The sequence below is a fragment of the Sebastes fasciatus genome, chromosome 16 (genome assembly GCF_043250625.1).
Source record: "Sebastes fasciatus isolate fSebFas1 chromosome 16, fSebFas1.pri, whole genome shotgun sequence".
Taxonomy (NCBI): domain Eukaryota; kingdom Metazoa; phylum Chordata; class Actinopteri; order Perciformes; family Sebastidae; genus Sebastes; species Sebastes fasciatus.
Window position 1 is genome coordinate 27,420,777 of NC_133810.1, and position 21,097 is coordinate 27,441,873.

General features: G+C 42.3%; 1 protein-coding gene across 1 annotated transcript in view; it reads left to right on the forward strand.

Annotated features, from left to right (window-relative positions):
- Positions 1-1,100: 1,100 nt before the first annotated feature.
- Positions 1,101-21,097, forward strand: part of camkk1a (calcium/calmodulin-dependent protein kinase kinase 1, alpha a) — a 70,049-nt gene continuing 50,052 nt past the window's right edge. The window contains exon 1 of the mRNA XM_074612142.1: positions 1,101-1,534. The gene's annotated coding sequence lies outside the window, so the exon portion shown is untranslated. The remainder of the gene's footprint in view (positions 1,535-21,097) is intronic.

Sequence of the window (21,097 nt, forward strand, 5' to 3'; positions counted from 1 at the left end):
CGCTCAGTGTCTAACAGTATAGTATAACTCACCGAGGTGTAAATGTATGTGGATGTGAGGTGTGTAGTAGAAGCACTGCTCAGCAGCACACATCCCATGGGGGAATAAAAGGTTAAACGTATCTCCTGGTAATCTAATTGATTGTGATGGCCACAGTTGATGAATTTATTGCCTTACAAAGCGTTCACTGGGGCTACAGTGGAGCCCCAGTAATTACATTGTTAGGCTATACCCTCTGCAGTCACAAATGACCGTTCTGCTTATCTTCACTAATTACTGAGACGTTTCATTTGGGCTGTAGACCAGTAGGGGTGCTGGCTGCACTTTTGCTCCATAAATTCACTGTTTTTTAAATGCAATCTTGAATAGAGGAGCAGGATAGGAAATTACACACATGCATATGTGATTATAAAACATATAATATAATTCCCTGCACATATAATGCAGTGTAAATCATAAATGGTGATAATAATAGTGCAGTGAATAATGGAACAATGGTGCTGCAGGAACCTAACCCTTTATTAGGCTATACTCTCTATACCCTCTGCAGTCACAAATGACTGTTCTGCTTATCTTCACTAATTACTGAGACGTTTCATTGGGGATTCTCTCAACTGGGAAATGGCCAGTAGAGGCGCTATAGCTGCACTTTTGCAACATAAATTCACTGTTTTTTAAATGCAATCTTGAATTGAGGAGCAGGATTGGAAATTACACACATGCATATGTGATTATAAAACGTATAAAATAATTCCCTGCATGTATAAGGCAGTGTAAATCATAAATGGTGATAATAGTAGTCAATATCATTTGGGATTCTCTCAACTGGGATTTGGCCAGCAGGGGCGCTATAGCTGCACTTCTGCTCCATAAATTCACTGTTTTTTAAATGCAATCTTGAATAAAGGAGCAGGATAGAAAATTGCACACTTATATGTGTGATTATAAAACGTATAAAATAATTCCCTGCTCTTATAACGCAGTGTGAATCATAAATGGTGATAATAATAGTGCAGTGCATAATGGCACAATGGTGCTGCAGGAACAGGGCGGTTCTTAGGACCCGTGGATTAATTTCTTGTGGAATAATAAAAGTTGTCTGTCGACGTGCTTCAAAGCATAGTCAAAGTGTGTGTATGTGTGTGTGAGAGCAGCACTCCTCCTCCTGCAGTGGTGCAACAATAGCCAGCTGCTGCTGCTGCTGCTGCCGGCGGAGCTGCGTGTGGACGTTCAGCCGCTGGGTGTCTTCACTCTGCGGGCTGAGCTTCAGACTGAGAGAGGCTGGTCCGTGGTTATCCGGAAGAGAGGGGTGTGACACATGGGACACACATCTCAGAGCAGCTGATTCTGACACACTTCTCACACCAGAAGCCTGGATGTCTTTTCTGCGAGTGTATTTGTAATAATCAGCTGTAGAGTAGAGTGAAACCAAACAGGCTCCGTGCGTCCAAACGGGACATCCCCCACCTTCCTCCTCTGGATCGCTGCTTTAAAGGGGCTACAACACGCCTGAAGAGCTCCCACTCATTATAGGGTGAGTGAAACTTTTAATATCATTTAATAATCTGAAGTGCATTCCTGTTTAGTCATGGCTCGAGCTGCGTGAATATAGGTAAGTGAAAAGCTGCTCGTGCTATCAGTGCACTAATGCACGTGTTTCCTCTCTGTGTGTTTTATTGTTGCACATAGGGAGGGTATTTTATTGACTCCTCTGCAGCTGCACTAGGTTTTAACCACTTTGCATACACGCTTGCGCACGAGCACGCACTTTGCACCGTGAAATTGTGGACGCTGCACGCCAATAATGGGCCATTGATGTGTGTGTCATGCACCTGTGTGTGTATCCTCCTCATGTGTTACAGAGTGGGGGGATCCACCAGGGAGGTCCAAAGTGGTCCCTGATTCCTTTGAGTGTCTAGGAATGAGTCCAGAGCCAGACAGACAGGGATGTGAGCTCTGATCACAGGTTTCCCCCTCAGACCCATCACACATGGGAGTCTGTGTGTCTGAAATGCAAACTAGTGCTGAAATAATTAATTAATTAGACATATAGACAGACAATTAATCAACAACAACACTGCTGGTTATTGATTAATCATTTAAAGCGGCAGTAGGCAGAATATTTTTTGGCATCATTGGGCAAAAATTCCATAATAACCTTTCAGCATATTGTAATTCAAGTGTTCTGAGAGAAAACTAGACTTCTGCACCTCATGGCTCTGTTTTCAGGCTTTAATAAATCTAGCCGGTGACAGGAGACTTTGACCAATCACAGGTCATTTCAGAAAGAGAGCGTTCCTATTGGCTGTTCACTAAACGGAGGCAGCTGTCAATCACTCACAAACTCTGATCAAACGTGCGGTCTATTTCTCGCCTCAAATGTTTTCAGAAACATCTTGTAGTGTACTGTTTAACTGTAAAATGAGAAACTTGGCTCCGGCTGGTGGGCATTTCCTCAACTGATCTCGACAAAGCGGCCGGGTCACAAACTTTCTCATTTTACAGCTAAACAGTACACTACAAGATGTTTCTGAAAACATTTGAGGAGAGAAATAGGCATTACAGTAACAGAATATTGATTCATATTTGATCAGCGCTGCCTAGTTTGACCGTTTGATCGGAGTTTGTGAGTGATTGACAGCTGCTCAGAGATGGCAAGGCTCCGGCTCGGCTCTGATTGGTTGTTTTCCTCCGGTCTGTGAAATCTTGCAGATGCCATTAAGAGCACCGGAGGACACAGCGGCACATGATTTTTTTCAGATTACCTGTCTCATGCACTACTGTCAGGACATAGTGCGCAAAGCTACGGTAACGGCCGCAGTTAGGTTTAGGCAACAAAACCAAATAGGTTTTGGAAAAACGTCAGAAAACACGTCACAAACGTCACTAACGTAACTTCAAAATATCTCAACAACACTTTGGGACGCGGTCTCCTGGTTGAAAGTCCTATGTTTATTCCACCTCTCCACCCGCCCGCCATAACCACGTCTTTCTCACGTTTTGATTCTACGTCAATAGCTCGGAGCGTAGCATATTTACACGGATGCATTTACATTGCTGTCAATACAGACTACATGGCATACAAATGACATGTCAAAAGCAAGAAAGGCATTCTTCTTATTGCATGCAAAATCACTTGCGATTACCATCTCATTTATACGCCATTTAGTTTGACCGTGCTGACACCGTACACCAATACATCTCGGTAATTTACAGAACAGTTAGCTGAAAATGGGTACAGCTCTGGCTTGCTTTTAGTCAGCACTTAACCTTTGTTTTTATATCTGGAATTAATTTGATTTCAGTTGGTAATGTGTTCCAGAGTTGGCAGCCCTTTATGGAGAAAGCTGATTGTCCAAATTTAGATCTACGATGCTATTTCACAGCTGCCACTCACCATGTGTTACTGTCTTGTCTTTGGATATATCTGGAAAGAGCCTCAAGACAAAAATGAGTGAAGCTCTCAAAGCTTAGTATATTGTGTCTTTTTAATCTGCGACAGTGATGTAACCAGACAGGCTTTTTATCCCTCATTTTCAGTGCCTGATTGTATACGGATTGTAGACGCTGATGCTTGAGCCCATACTGTCATACAATATGAAGAATGGGAGAAAATCATAGAGCGCATAAATAACTGGGTTTCCTGAGTCAGTATCTATGTAGTGCCTGACTAATGTTAAACCATTAAAGGTTGGTTTCTTTACTTGTTTATCAAATTTGAGCTGTGGATCTAAGATTATTCCTCATTGACCTCCTCTATTAATTCATTCTATATCTTGATTTTAAACATTTTCAAGTGAGCCCTCTTTTCCAATGGAGAAACCGTTTTTTAGAAACTGGGTGTCTTATTTAAACAAGTGACGGCTTCATGTCCGCCTCAAGTGGTGCTCATTCTACCCTGTTCACGAGTCGTTTAATCCCCCATTCATGAGGCACGGGGGCTGAATTGTTCCTTTTGAATTCACTTGAAGGATGACTTCAAAAACGGATTGACTCTCCAGCGCTGCACCTTGAAAAACAGCGAGTACATGAATGACATATAACAAATTAGTGTAGCGTCTCCACTTTTGTTCTCAACCCCCTGAAGAATGAATTGGCAGAGTCTGCGTATAGTGTCTGCTCACTGAAGACAGAAGCAGTTTCACTTTTGGTTGGCTTACTTTGGCAGCGTGATGATCTTCACATGCCGATATTTAGTATGCGCTCTGCTGAATTGGCCGTAGGCTGGGTGTATTGTTGCTGAGCAGTTCGACTTCACAGGATCATGATGCTGCCTTGCATGTTGTCCTGTTGAATCTGTCATCTTGCATCAAAATTATGGTTTGTCCCGTTATGCATAACGAACAAAACAAAAAATAGATCACAAAATGTTCCCAGAAATTTCTTTCTGGTATGGATTTTTTTGTCTGGGTGGATTTTCCTTTGAGGAAGGAGGTGTATTCTGATTGAAAGGAACAAGGTTTGCACTGGTGTAATGCCTCGAGCCAATCTGACTTGTGTTTGCAGTGCTTTGCTTGGTGTAAATTAGCAACTCCAGCATCACTTCTGCTTCTCTTGCCCACTTTTTTGTTGCTGAGTGTGCTGACAGCTGTAACACTTCTTCATGTGGGCTTTGGTAATCATACCAGAGCTGCGACCCAGCTACTGAAAAAGAGGACATGTCAACAGCTCCCAGCTCCTTCAGCCCCTCTGGGAAATCACTTGAGTCAAGCTGGGGGGGGGGAGGAAATCAGCATTGTGTGTGTGTGTATCCTTGTGTCAGTGTGTGCAGGTGTATGTGTATGTTGTGTCTTTAATACACGTCATGAACAGTTTTATGTTTTATTGCCTGGACATCATTCACCCATATCATGTCAGGCACAGCTAAACTCTGAGAATCAGGGAGCGTCTCTGCTCTTCCACTGCACTGTGCTGGTTAGTGAACACTGCTGTGCCCTGCTGCTTCTCTTATTGCAACAATTTTCTATTTCCGGTCCTCATACCAATTGATTGTGATCACTTAATCACTGTACAGCTACATACAATCTGCAGGAAGGGCCTTTCTTTTATACAGCCAAACCAAGAGACCCTTATATTTGTTCAATGTGTAATTGCTTCATGTATCCCCCAAGTGATCATCATCAGTGGGCTGCACCTCCCCATGCATCTATGTGTGTGTGTGTGTGTGTATGTGGCTGGCCATGAAGACAAAGCACTCAGAAATGGATGAAAATTGAAATCAGTGCATGACCTAGAAGGGTTAGGCATTAGTAGGGTTTGATGCTTTGACGTATATCCATTAAAGGTATGAGTGTACTAAAAGACAGCCTGTAATTAAAACTAGGGCTTTCAATCAATTAAAATATTGATGCGTGATTCATTTTTTTCCTGTTCAAAATGTACCTTGAAAGGGAGATTTGTCAAATATTTAATACTCTTATCAAGATGGGAGTGGAAAAATATGCTGCTTTATGCAAATGTGTGTATATAGTCATTATTGGAAATCAGTTAACAACACAAAACAATGACAAATATTGTCCAGAAACCCTCACAGGTACTGCATTTAGCATAAAACATATATGCTCAAATCATAACATGGCAAACTGCAGCCCAACAGACAACAACAGCTGTCAGTGTGCTGACTTGATTATGACTTACCCCAAAACTGCATGTGATTATCATAAAGTGGGCATGTCTGTAAAGGGGAGACTCATGGGTACCCATACAACCCATTTTCATTCACATATCTTGAGGTTAGAGGTCAAGTGACCCCTTTGAAAATGGCCATGCCAGTTTTTCCTCGACAAAATTTTGCGTAACTTGGAGCGTTATTTAGCCTCCTTCCCGACAAGCTAGTATGACATGGTTGGTACCAATAGTTAGGTTCCTTAGATCCTTAGGTTTTCTACTTTCATATGATACCCGTCTCTCAGTCTAGGTTTAACAGTTCTTGCCAACACACAGCCCTATTTTTCACTACTGTCAGAATATAGTGACAGTTTGAGCAAACATGACAAAAAGTTTTTTTTTTTATTAAAGTTACCAACTGTAGCTTTAATGAGTCACGTAGAAATAACATTTGCAGGAGAGACGGTAGAAATACTTTCAGAGAATAGCTCCCCTCAGAAATGTAAGACAACTCGTAATGTGTGACTGAATTGTGTTTTCCAGACTGGAGTGTTAAAAGGCGTTCAGCCTTGTGGAATCCACAGTGAAGAGCTCTTTATTTGATATCCGACAGTCTTTCATATTACAGCTGTGGGAGAAGAGTACTAACCGCACCTGCTGTCGTGTCTCTGTTACAAAGCTGGTACTGTCGGCACTGCGTCCGCCAACTCTTCTGAGCAATCAGCCTTCAATTCCTGGAAGTTCTGAAGGTGTGTTTGTGGAATCGCTCCACTGTGTGTTGTTGTAACACAAAGTTAACAGTATAACAGGCAAGCGTTCCATCTGCGTTGAGATGCTCTTAGAAATGATGGCCATGTCATTGTGTGTTTTTGTGTATGAGAGAATCTGTTGATTCACCACATGAGTGAGCTAAAGCACATTTTGTTTTGTAGCATGTTTATTAAGCACGTTTCAAATCTGGCTTCAGTCTTTTCATGGTCTCTATCCAATTGTCATTATGTACAGGGGAAAAATCAGCCCTGGTATCCTGTTAAAGGAGCAGTGTGTAGGATCTGGTGGTATCTAGCAGTGAGGTTGCAGATTGAAGCCTCTACGGTGGCCGACGCAAAAACGCGAATGGCTCCATCTAGAGCCATTTGAAGCAGAGCCAGTGCGTAGTGTGTATGTATGTGGGAAGTGAGTGGTGAAGCGAGAGAGAGCGGCGGTGACGGGAGCGAGTAAAATTATCGACTCTGGCAAAAAACAGTGTTAGTGTAGAAACATGGTGGCTGGCACTGTGAAGAGGACCTGTTCCCTATGTAGATTCTAAGGTAACGAAAAACACAATGATTGTTAATATAAGGTGATTATACACTAAAAAACATGCTTATTAATAATATATTCCATTTCTGCCAATAGATCCCTGTAAAGGTTACACACTGGTCCTTTTAAAGGGACACTCCACTATTTTTACATTTTACACATCAAGGTCAGTTTACTTGTTAATGAGTACTAGGGGTGTTAATAATTAACCGTTAACCGACATTAACGTTGTTATCTCATGTCAGCTGGTGTTGGCCATGTTTCATGCTGTCTGGAAACAAAGACAAGCATTTGCATGTTATGGGAATATCCGGAGAGACGACGACAGCAGAAACAGCTGATCAGTCATGTGAGTTAAATGTTTGCTACGTCAGAATTCACGCTGCAAAGGCATTAATATAATCCATTTATTAATATTGTCCAATTCTTTTTCAACAATGGCAAAAAGGCTCTCAACTGAGCGTTACAACCTTTTTTTGCCCCAATTGAGGAAGTTTTATTGAATTCTGCCATTTCCATACAGATTTTCAAATGCAATACTTAAAAATGCGCATAAAAATATATAGATGGAAACACGGCTACTGCGAGTATGTTAGCGTGCTGATGTTAACATTTAGCACAGAGCATGGCAGTGGCTACTGTAAGTACAACCTGCTAGTATGGCTGTAGACTTACAGTTGGGGCGGCTGTGATTGTGTGTGAATGAACATTAGATTAGATCCCGATGGGAAGGTTTGAACCTTGTATGGCAGCCTCTGCCATCAGTGTATGAATGTGTGTGTGAATGCTGACATGGAGTGTAAAGTGCTTTGAGTGGTCGAAGACTAGAGAGGTGCTACAGGCCATAAATGCAAGTCCATTTACCATTTTACCAAAGTTGTGTTAGAATATATTGAGAACCTTAATAGAGTGTATCAAAGGCACTTTCACTGGAAAATGGTTACCCTGCTGTAATTGAATGTTGCCTTTCACACTTGCATTTTTGCACCCTATTCCAAATATGATTCAAACGTTGGCTACATTAAAGAGGACCTATTTATGCTCATTTTCAGGCTCATACTTGTATTTTGGGTTTCTGCTAGAACATGTTTGCATGCTTTAATGTTCAAAAAACACTTTATTTTTCTCATACTGTCTGTCTGAATATACCTGTATTCACCCTCTGTCTGAAAAGCCCAGCCTGCTCTGATTGGTCAGCTGGCCCTCTGTTGTGATTGGTCTACTGAACAAAACTCTTCAGACTCCGCTCAGGCTCCGCTCTAACTAGCTTTGTTTAAGGACGCGCCAAACTAGCCGCTATGCAGGTATCATGCAAATGTGTTACTTGGTGACATCACCACGTTACGGAAGAAAAGACGGGGCTTCAAGCAAGGAGCAGTGTTTCTGTGGGGGAGAGTAACTCCCTTTGGCATGGACTTTGGGCTTTGTAACTTTGCAGACCTTTTACATCCACTAAAAACTATATAAGTATAGTTAAGAGTACAGTAAAGGAAAGGGGAAAAGCACTTAAGCATAATAGGTCCCCTTTAAAAGAAACATAATTGTGAAACTTGAAGTGAGGCAAGTCAGTTACAAATGTTTTAGAGTGATTGTATAGAGTGGATATATGAATACAGTTGCATTAGTTATTAGTTGGTACTATGCCAGGCGCACAACCCCATCTGCAGTAACCTTCATTATTCAGAGCACGACCAGTGAGGACTCTGGGGGTTCTCCGATCTTTTAGTTAACCTCATCCCAACACTTCTCCCCTATTCTCATTAGCCTGAGAGACATCAGCATGAATTAGGCGCCCACTGGGAACCTACTAGGGCTTGGGCGATTTACCTATCTCCCGATTCGATACTATCACGATACGCGGGTGCCGATTCGATATGTATTGCGATTCGATATTGCAATTTATTGCGAATTTTGTTAACTTTTTTAACACTAGGCCATGGGAAAAAGTTGAATCATACACTTTTAGGGACTTTCACTTTGGAAAGTCTCTAAATGAATCCAGTAAGAATGTTTGATTTTCAGTATGTATGTAGTCAGAGATGTCCTGAAGTCAAATATATCAGTCATTGTCAGGAATTATTTATTATATTTTTCCAGCATACTTTTTGTTTTTGCCCTGTCGCCTTTAATGTTGAATATCTATCAGTTCCAAGACAAAAACAAGTAAAACCTAAATTCTCTGAAAATGTTATACTGTATGCCTTATCTAAATGCTCTGGTAGTTCAAGGTGTTATTCTGCTGTGTGTAGCCAGAGCTCTGCTGAACTAACTGAAATAACTGAAGGCTGGTTGAGTTTGTGTCCGTCCTCTAGAGAGGATTGTCCGTGTGCTGTCCAAAACCCTTCCACAGATCCTGACACCAGCTTTTCCCCTGTGGCCACCTGTCGCAGTGGACTCCTCTGGGTATACTGCCATCCTGTCCTCCTCTCCAGGTTACCCTCTGTTCTACATCATTTCATTTCCTCCTGGAGGGGATGACAATGTGCAGAAAGATATTGATTTTATCTTAGATAATAAATAGTAGAATAGTACTTGAAGTGAATGCCCACACACTCACAGAGAATGTTACAGTTTGCCACTCAACCCACATGTGGCAGCTATCTGTTACATACACAGTAGTAATGAGGTATGCATCAACAGATGGTATTTTCTGTGTTTACATCTGATTCGAGGGTGGACTTAATCGTGTGGTACAATGACCAGGTGTGTGTTGCACGCAGCAGGGGGTGTGTGGCACATTCTAGCTTCTATATCTATAAAAAGAGATGGCTTTGTTCCATGTCCATGCAGCTGAAGGTGTCAACATTGTAGAGTTGGTATCAGCAAGGACAGTATATTTGTTTGTAAGTTACCAACTCCTACAGTATGTATTGTAATTGTCGCATTCTGTAATATTGCAATTTGTTTGTACACATCATCCTGGAGGCACGGCTCTTGGGATGATGGTGTCGTTCGGTCCACCACTTTGGTCCAGACTGAAATATCTCAACAACTATTTTATGGATTGTCATTAAATTTGGCACAGACATTCATGGTCCCCAGAGCAGGGCTGTACGTTAACTTTATTGCACATAGCACTGATGCTACAGAGGAGTTTACCGATCGTTTTATTTGTTGTTATGTTTTGTTATAGCAGCTGATATACAAGGCTCCAGACTAACTTTTTCACCACCGTCCTGGAACCGTCCTGAAAAAATAATTTAAAACATCCCGAAGTCAGTAGTAATAATCCACAATTAAAACCCTGTACTATATTCATTCATGGAGCTCTGCAAGTCACTGCATGTTCTACAACACTGTCCTGCAAATATTTCAGAATAAAAGCCTTGTGTTAACAAATGAAGGAATTCTGTCCACAGAAAAAAACTTGAGGGCTTTTATTTTTTAAACGGAAGCAGGAAGTGCTGATTTAAAAATAAATCTTTACTTTTTTTCATGTCCGTGACGTATTCTACCGATACAGAGATTGAAACTGTAATGTTGCTGGTTTGATGTCAATATACTATCAAAAGATCACTGTCAGATATTATTCACGTAGCACGTGCAATATATATGTCACAATGTGCAGCCCTGTCCCCAGAGGAGGAATCCTAATGACTTAGGTATATACCCTCTATAGCGCCACCAGCTGGTGGACATTTGTGTTTCAATGCTTTGGTAGTTGGGATGCTGCAGCGAGTAACTCTTTTGTTGAGCACGTGATGGACGATGAATTGTAGTTCTCATTCCTGAAGTATTTGGATTTGGTTTCTAACCTGAATGACCTGAAACCAGTGCCGAGCTGTGAATAATCTGTGCATGCTTGGTGACACGTAAGAGGACGCTGGGCCCGGCCACCACCACCACCACCCAGCTCAGGCCCACATCTTTTCTTTGGCGTCGCCATTCGACGGAACTCGATATATACTGTGGCCTGTAAGTATCTGGCAAGGCATAGCGTTAATTTATTATTATATCTATTTCTCCTGCCAGTACTCCCTGTGCCGTGACAACATAAAAACCACTAATTAATACATTTAAAAAAAGCTTTTTCCTTCACTACTTCTATACATTATGTGTGCAGTGGTGGTGGGGGAGGCTCTGGCAGATAGCACTTAACGGTGACAAAGTTCCTGGAGGAGGAATCGGCTCTCGAGGCTCCAAAAGACAGGTTTGTGATTTCAGTTTGTTCTGCCAGTTGAAGAGAAAGAGCGTAAACCTCCGCTATCATCCCCGCTGACAGCGCTCCCGTCTTCAGCGTCTCTGCTTTACTATTTCTGCTCAGATCTCCTCGCAGTAGGCCGGTAGAAATATCCCTCCCATGTGGATGATGGAATTGTATAAAAGACACCGAGCCGGTTGTCTTTTCTGATGAAATCCTGGAGGAGTGAGAAGCCGAATCTGACCCTGGGCCAGCGCTCTCCCTTTGAGAAAGAAACCTATTTTAGTGAGCGAACCGTTCCTCGTATCTAATCCGGTTCTGGAGAATCGACCAACCTCGTCTCCCCTCTCCTGGCTCCTGCAACTATAGTTCTCTTTGTAGCTCGCACCAGGATGGAGGAGGAGAGACTCTTCAATGCTGCTGCTAACATTATTGATGAAGGGAGAAGGAGGCTCACCACTCAGAGGGCTGACATTGTTGTATTTCTCAAGAAGAATCTGGCCCTCAAAAACACAACTGACACATGAGATGAGGCAAAAAGTAATCAGTGATTGCTGTTGTCTTGTAAAATGGAGAAATTGAGTGTTGTGTACTATAAACAACTACGTTTAAGTCATACTGCAAAATGTACTAAAATACACACACAGCCCAGCTATGTTGACGGAGAAGCTCGGATTACAACACACACAGAGGGAGAGTGACTTCATTCTCTGCTCAGGTAGACATTGCTCCTCTATATCTTTACATTGCAAATAGCTGTTTGCTGCTATATTAATGCTCTGAAACTTTGTTTAGAGAACTTTAAAAAAAAAAAAAATTGACAAGTGTCACGACTCATAATAAGAAATGTAGATGAGGGTGTTTAATCAAACGATCTGTGAATAATGTAAATAATGAACCTCTCTGTCTGTAGCGAGGAGCATTTTTTAGGATGAGTCACCAAAGGGGCCGCTGGGCTAAACATTCGCTCCGTCTGTTATCCCAGCAGTTTGCTAATGGTGATGCCTCCGTAGTCCTCTGCCTGTGACCTTTACCCAAACAGAGAACACAACTTCAAGTCTGGTTTTGTAACTGAGAGGTTTGTTTTTTCTGTTTTTTTTTGTTTTTTTTAGTCAACCACCAAAAGCACATTGAGGAACCTGCTCCGAAGAGATAAGAGCTCTAAAAAAATTTTGTTTTGATGTTTAAATGCCGTGAGGGACGGATAAGCTAGTGCTGTTCATCCTCTATTGCAGTGATGAGTCTCTGGAATACAGTTCAGGAATGTACAGAAAGTAGTGATGATCAACTAACATCAAGGGTCAAACTAACAGAGGAAGTGGCTATAATAAGTCCGATCAATGTTGACTACAGTTTTGGCTCACTTGAAACGAATGGCCGTAACACAGCGAGTGTAATTACACGAGTAATTGTGTTCATCGGATCATTATCCACAGTCGGAGGATGGGAAAATAATTTTGTTAGTCATGTTGCTGTTTTAGTCGCCTATATCTTCTGCACCTGCACGACTTCACACACAGCCGGGTCACACTCGTTAGACCATAAACACACACACACACACACACACACGTCAGAGACACAAGCCACAGTGAGGGTAAACCACCTGCGGCTACGTGCTGTGTGAGGAGGACATCTGGGTTCACTTAGTGTGTCACTGTAGATCATCCTGACAGTGTGGTTGGGTAAGCAAAGGTATAAAACAAACAACAAATGTCAGACCGTAAATACTGGAGGCACTTTTTTATGTATTTTGAGTCAACTGGAAAATATTGTTGACCATAAAATCTATAAAGCACAACAAGGGGGGGGGGGTTGCACCACCAGTGGAAGCGATGTCTTGATTGACGGTGTAATTTGTTTCAGTTTAGTAATAGCTTAGAGACAGTTTTGGATTACTTGGATTTGAAAGTTAAATGCATCAATATAGTGCACTTTGAGAGCAAAATTTAGAGGCTATGATCTATGAAGAATTCTATGTTCTTGTAAACAATTTAATCATAAATACATTGGTTGTTTAGATATGAATGGTGATGACACCAAAAAAAGTCACACCCACCAAACATGGCAATCGAGAGGGGCTCCTTGTTTCAAGACGGGTTAGGTGGGTTGCCGACATCGCCACACTGAGGACAGGTCGCCCCAGTTGACAGTCGCACCGGGAGCAGGGAGCCCCTTCCCGCCCCGCAGGGAGAGAAGGCACAGCAACTATTAAACGGCGAGGGGTGCTTCGCCGCGGGCCTTTCTAAGACGACCTAGAGCTGGTTGCGGTGCGCCACTATGAAGGAAATGCGTCTGACGATGGCCAGCCAGCGCCGTGGAGAATTCCCACAAGGGGATCCTCTCACTCCGAGCAGCCGCCCCTGACCCGCCGAGTTGGGCGAAAGCTCACCACTGTAGAGGAAATGGGTGCGCTGGATTTATAACACAAGACAAAGGTACAATAATGCAGCACAATAATTGTTTTATGTTGGCTATCTTGTTTTCGTAATCGTTAATATCGTATTTGAAATGGAAATTCGATCAATTGCACAGCGATAGCTTATCTCCTTTAAACTCCAGATTAAAAAGCATGTGCCATGTGTGTTTATGAATTAGGTTCAGCACTTCCTCCTAAAGCATGCATATCTGTTGAGTCTTTCTATAAAGAGCGAAAGCTGGACTTGTAATCTGGCTACAGGTCAGCAGAGTGAATTAGTCAGTTAGACGAGCGTAAGCTGCGGCAGGTTTTCTAACAGGAAAGAAGAAGGGATAGAGATCACTGGGATATTCTGCCTCTCTGAGGGATTTAGAGGGAACCGAGTATCGCTCCCAACGGAAAAGATAGATGGCTTCTCATTTTCAGCAGCAGCAGATTAATCCTCTGCAGGTTCACATCATCACAGATTTCCAGTTTGGCGATATTGAAAGCTTTGGGTGGGAATTTTGAGGATCAGTGGAAGACGGGCTGCACTGTTTAACTCTTCTGTATTAAGTAGGGCTGTCAAAGTTAACACAATGACACGTTACCACAAATTTGTTTTAATGCATTGGTACCAACCATGTAGCTTGTAGTGAATGAGGTAAAATAACGCTCCAAACTTGCGCTAAAGTTGGCGAGGAAAATGGCCATTATCAAAGGGGTCCCTTGACCTCTGACCTCAAGATATGTGAATGAAAATGGGTTCTATGGGTACCCACGAGTCTCCCCTTTACAGACATGCCCACTTTATGATAATCACATGCAGTTTTGGGCAAGTCATAGTCAAGTCAGCACACTGACACACTGACAGCTGTTGTTGCCTGTTGAGCTGCAGTTTGCCATGTTATGATTTGAGCATATTGGTTTATGCTAAATGCAGTACCTGTGAGGGTTTCTGGACAAGGGGTTTGAGTTCCAATAATCTTTTAATTGACTGACTGATTGTTTAACTCTTTCAGCCCATCTTGCTTACCCTTCCGGACTCAGACCAGTGCTGCTAACTCCCTCTAAAAATAGAGGAACCACTATGAGCAGGTCCAGCTACTGGACAGCCTGAGCAGGAGGGTGGAGTCACCTCCAATGGCCCGCCCCACCTGAAAATATAGAGAGTCCTACTCCACAAATCTGGAGATCATGTGTCTGAAGGAGGGAGGGGGAGGGGGGGTCATGGGCCGGTCTGTCCTTGTTAGAGGAACCCTTGTCAGGCGACATTTCTAGGATTCCTGGAAGGTCAGCCTTGCTGGAAGCTGCAGACTCATATTCAGAGTGTGAGTCGAGGAGAAATAATTGGCTCACCCAACTTGCACTCCTATATCCTGTGTAATCCTGGGCTTATTATTGCCCGAGGCAGCCAACCTCAGAGAGGGTGGCCCTGGATTTGGTCGGGATTGTCCCAGAGTGTATTTCTGTCCAGTCAGATTGATCGCCGCTCACGGACCCTCTGTCTACCACCTAGCCCGGGAGCCTGTTTTCTCAATCACATCACATTGATTGGCTGTACGAGAACAGGTTTAACAGTTTCACGGATACAGCGAGTTGTGGTTGTACAGTGGCACGCGTTAATCCCGTGGATTGAATTAAAGAGTTCCTGGGATTAGTCAGCGACAGGTGAACACACAGGAAAGTGTTTGTTCCTGTGTGTTTAAAGCCAGATTTTGTGGAGGTGCTTTTGTTGACAGACAAAGACAGAACTTCCTTTGCTGTCAGTATTAATGGTTTATCATCAGCAATATGCCGAATGTCTTTGTGTGATCCAGGACCTGGGCTGTATTTGCTTTGGGTATTTAGCACTTATACTGAAGCAGTGGTTGTGGATTTCCACATATGCCCATTGTGTTCTTGTGTACATAATGACTTTTTTCACTAAATGCACCCAAGACATGACATCGCTATATACTGTAGTCCTATGGTGGAATTTAATGACATTAAAATACTTATAAATACACATAGAGACATGCTCATGCACAAAATTGTAGCATCACAGGACTAAAAGCTCACTGAAGTACAGATTTTTTACCCATAGTGGTATGCAATATAGTGTGTTTTTTTTGCTGCAGGGTACACCTATCAGTCATAACATTAGGACAGCACGGGGCACCCTGACTGGTCTGCGGCTACGCAGCCCCATACGCAACAAACTTTAAAAAATTTAAATTAAGCAACAAAATACACTGTAGCTCCATGCCCTCCAGAACAACACATGTAGTGTTTTCTGGTCTGACGCCCCTATCGACAGGATAACGTCACCGTTACAGAAATAAAACCATTTCTGATCTGGCAACGCTGTGGTTAAAGGGGAACTCCAACAATTTCAACACTTCAAAGTCTGTTTACAGGTGTTGGTTAGGTTCAGGGAAAGATCGTTGTTTAGGTTAAAATAACTACTGGGTTAAGGTTAGGGAAACATTGTGGTTTGGGTTAAGATTAGGGCTGTCAAAGTTAACGAATAATAATGCAAATTTGTTTTAACGCCACTAATTACTTTAATGCGTAACTGCAAGTTGTGATTTTTAGGTTGTAAATGGTAAATGGACTTGCATTTATATAGCGCTTTTCTAGTCTTCCGACCACTCAAAGCGCTCTACACTACATGTCAGATTGTAGTGTGCTCAGTTTTAAAGCTAGAGTGAAGATACTTGTATCGTATTAAACTAGAAAACCTGAGGAATCCATTGGTACCAATCATGTCATACTTATTCTTATGTCACGGTAGGAGGTTAAATGGTGCTTCGAACTTGTGCTGAGTTTTGGCGAGGAAGAACTGGCATGGCAATTTTCAAAGGGGTCCATTGACAGCTGTTGTTGCCTGTTGAGTTTGAGTCTGTCATGTTATGTTTTGAGCATATTTTTTCTGATAAAAATGCAGTACCTTTGAGGGTTTCTGGACAATATATGTCACTGTTTTGTGTTAATTGATTACCAATAATAAATATATACATATGTTTGCATAAAGCAGCATATTTGCCCAAAAACGTGGGATTAATTCGCGATTAATCACAATTAACTATGGATTATTATGCGATTAATTAAATATTTGAATCAATTGACAGAGCCCTAATTGGCCCTAATTAAAACATGTTCATGTTTGCACAGCAAAACAAATTCTTTTAATTGAACTAAACATAGAAAATGTTACTTATTTCCTATCTATGTCCTAGTTCTGAAAAAGCAAGTGGAATGAGCCTCGCCACGGTGGATTTTCTTTTCACTTTGTTCAAAGACTAAGTTCATTTGAGGGCACGTTGGGGATGATGTGTTTTTAATAGTGAGGGGATCACTGTTGCACTCTGGGGGCTGTAGTCTGCTGGAGTGATGATGCAGAGAGGAGCGCCAACTCTGATGAAGCATTTTAGATACCGACGTGTTGTTCTGCATCTGTTGTTGCCCGCTAAGAATAAGTTGTCTTTGACATATTCATCAGCATTTGCAGTGCTGAGAGTTTCCCTTGATCACAGTTGATATGTGATTACTATGCTCTCTCACTACGCAGAGGCCCTTAAGAAGCTCTACTCTCTCTGCTCCATATGAATGATGCTCACTCAGTCAAAGATGATGAGGCATAATCACTGTTTGCTACCGCAACAGGAGGAACATGGGGAAAATCCCATTCTAGTGTGTGTGTGTGGGCGGGGGGGATGAAATATCGCCCGTAATCCGTTTTCAAAAAACAAACTCAAGTGTGCGCGTGCGCGTGCGCGTGCGCCGGGATGGTTTGAGTGGGCAGGTGTACACAAAAGCCATGCAAATCCAAGCTGTTCCATCAGGAACAGTCAGTTCCAGAGTGGCTTTCCAACCCTCTCCTGCAGTGTTGTTTCCTCGTCAGTTAATGTGACCTATCCTTTGTTTGAGTTAGATGAAATGTGACAGGGGGAAGAGAGGGCCTGATGAACCTGTGGGCCCAGAGGAGACCCAGAGGAGAGAGGAGCAGCAGGACGGGAAAAACCCTTGAAGAGCTCTGATTTGATATTAAAATAGAGATGTTCAGATACCATTTTTTCCTTGCCGTTTCCGTTACCTGAACTTGCGGTATTGGCCGATACCGAGTACCGATACGATACCAGTGTGCTAAAATTCTAATTTTTATTATTTATTACACGTCACTGTTGAATTCTTGATTCTGATTGGTCAATCATTGTGTTCTACAGACTGTTATTTCTTTATAGCCGACCGTTGCTATGTATAACAGACCGTTGCTATGTGTAACAGACCGTTGCTATGTATAACAGACCGTTGCTATGGGCGCAATTCTGATGTCGGACTCCGGAGGACTGTTTTTGTGTCAACTTTCTGATTTTGTGTGTGACGTGTTTGTTGACGATGTCAGAAATGGTGGAGGCCATGGAAGTTTATTTCTCGCTACATAATAAGTGAATTTATTGGCATTTTTTTGTATATTGTTTTTCTTCGTAATTTTATATGTCTGAGGAAAATGTTGATACTTCCAACGGCCTCATCTTTTTCCTCTCTCTTTATGCTTTTGCATTTCCTGCTTTATGTTACCGGCTTGCTAAATTGTTAGCCTCTTTGGCTTCTAGTAACGTTCGACAGTAACGTTATTATTACCGTTGCTTAGCAGCGGTGTTCTTCACGACTTAACCACTTCCCGTGTTGTAAACACGAGCTCACGAGTTTCATTTGAAGGCACCAAAACTACCTGCAGTCAGTTCTTCTTCGCTGCTCTGAAACACTCGTTGCCAGTGGCAGCCATGAGACATCCAGGGCGACAGCACAGTGAGGGTTACTGATTTGGAGCGGTGGAGAAGGATTGATTTCCTGTTAAACAAGTTGATTTTATTCTTGGTTAATAAATGATGGTATCAGATCGGTGCATAGACTGGCGTACTCGCCGATACTGAATTTTGGGCAGTACCGGATGGATTTCCGATATTAAATGATATTATATAATTAAAAAGTCTTCTGTGTTGGTTTTGGGCTGATTGTGGCATGTAATTAAAAAGGAATAAGAGCCAGTGAGAACGATGTCTGTGGGCTGTAAAACCCTGCAGTAGAATTGTGCTTTCTCTATTGGAGATGAACAAGATGCTCACTGCATAAAATAATTGAATTAGTTGAGATTTTTATTATCGCTTGATTTCCGACCGGCCGGCCGGATGGGGAGCACTGAGTCCTTATTATTTTGCAATGGTGACACATTAAGACAAGATAATGTGCAGGTTTGTGACATTTATGTCTGCACTGATGGTCTCCATTAAATATCTGTACTGGTCAAACTGTGAGTCTAATGTGCTTAACTTTTCTATTTAGTAGATTTCATAGTGCAAATGAAGTTAATTTGATAACAGAGCCCTTTAATTAAACACACAATTATTCCTGACATTTGTGATTTAATGAGCTTTGAATGTTATTTTAATGCCGGGGACGGTGGAGATGAAGCTGTGTACAGCCACTGCAGTGCAGTGCAGTGCAGTGTTGAAGTCTACCGTAATGGTCCTTCTGGCCTTAAAATTAACTTTTTAATCACCGAGATGCAAATGGCACCCAGCAGAGTCACAGGCAGAACACAGAGATCCGGCGGCGTGATGTGTGCCCACTGCCTCAGCGTGAGGACGGCTGCAAATGTTTCTAATTTGGCCTCAGTAAGGCACAGGAGGGGGTCAAGGCTAAGATAAGACATCACCGGTTTCATTCCTTTTGATCCGCTGACATTTACTTAGCGTGGTTACTGTAGATTACCCGGCAGTATGACTTCTCCAGGTGTGTGTGTATAATAGCGATGCACTGTGAAGTTCAGCAGTTTTTCTGTTCCACATGCATTTCACAGAAAATTCGAACACACACCACTTGATATAAGATAAGATAGAACCTTATTATTCCCAAAGGATTACTATTTTCAAAACTTTTCCTTCGACGAACGACAGCATCAGTCATTTCAGCAAGTGCCCTCAAACAACATTTCTTTTAGGGCTGTCATTTGATTAAAAGTGGATTGCGCTAACACATGAGAGCATTTTGTTCTGATGTTGGCTTTGAGCACCTTTGACTGTTTCATCAGACAGACATGACATGCATGCTGGCCAGCTCTGTGCTGCTGGATACACCATTAAAGAAGTGAAGGGTGGGGGTGGGAGCAGCTAATGATTTTCCACGGAAATCATTTGGAGCATTCCTGCTTGTTTTCCTGTGCTCACATGTCTGTTTGATTAAATGAAAAGACATCTGATACAACATTGGTGACAGCTAATGCGTTTCTATTGAATTTTACACACTGTAGTTTTAGATTCAGGCTGTTCTAAAGTTACACAGTCGCCTCTCATCCTCTCGCTGGCTGTTATGCTGAAAACTTCACATGCTTGTTACATTTCTGATATTTTTTACTGCACATTCAGTAAAGAAGGAGATGGAGTGTCGGAGGTGTTAAACCTCTGAAACCACCTGCTTCATCGCCTGCTTGAGCTGACAAACCACAGTGATAGACGCACCATATCAAAGCTGTAGGTGCACTGGATGCAGCCTTAAGCCTAACCTCATTGGTTTCAATTAGGGCCGTCAATCTTAAGATATATAATCATGGTTAATTGCATGATTGTCCATATTTAATCGTGATTAATTGCAAATTAATCATGCATTTTTTATCTGTTCAAAATGTACCTTAAAGGTCACATATTATGCTCATTTCCAGGTTCATAGATGTATTTTAATGTTGCACTAGAACATGTTTACATGCTGCAATGTTCAAAAAACCCTTTATTCTTCTCATACTGCAGCCTGAGTCTGCCTGCCTCAGAGCCTAATTCAGCCTCTGTCTGAAAACCACTGATTCACAGCCTGTCTCCTCCCACTCTGCTCTGATTGGTCAGCGTTTTCTGTCAATCAAACTTCCTCAACAACACAGCGTCACTATCTCCCCCTCCCTCCCGGAGAAGCTCTGGAGAGAGGAGTGGAGGGAGAGGCAGCTAGAATAGAGCTTATAAACCACTTTAAAGTTTATAAACCAGAAACTTCACCCAGCGCACGTTACCGGAGGAATCTGATCAGAAATCGGCGACACATGATGAACATCTGCGGTCCAGATTCCAGGTTTTCCTGACGGTTTCTCTCAGGTAAATAATACTATTTATAGCTCTGTTAGTTAACTCAGTGTTTACCTCATGCATCAACTCTGTAAACCGTAAACATACACTCTGTTTTACGTCTGTCTTTACAGATCCATCTGTGAGAAATGACCGACAGAATCATCCCAGAGGAGAGCAGATAGCTGAAAGCAGATGGGAGATACAGAGCTAACCCGTTAGCATGTAGCTAACCCGTTAGCATGTAGCTCCATGCTAACGGGTTAGCTACATGCTACCGCTATGAGACGGTGTGTAAACACAGCGACCATCAGGGTGGAAAATAGAAGATGTGAAACAGTAGTCAGTTCATTATTTCTGCTAAAAGATAAATGTATGGAAGATCAGAGTAATGGTATATTATTTACAGTAGTAGCTGTCTCTGTGTTACCATGACTACAGACCACCGGAGCTTAGCTTACTGTAGTTTACCAGAGCTGAAGACTTTCTCCTGTACCATGTCACATAACTAACTAACAGGTGAGATGATTACAAATGCTGTGAATAATTAATATTGTC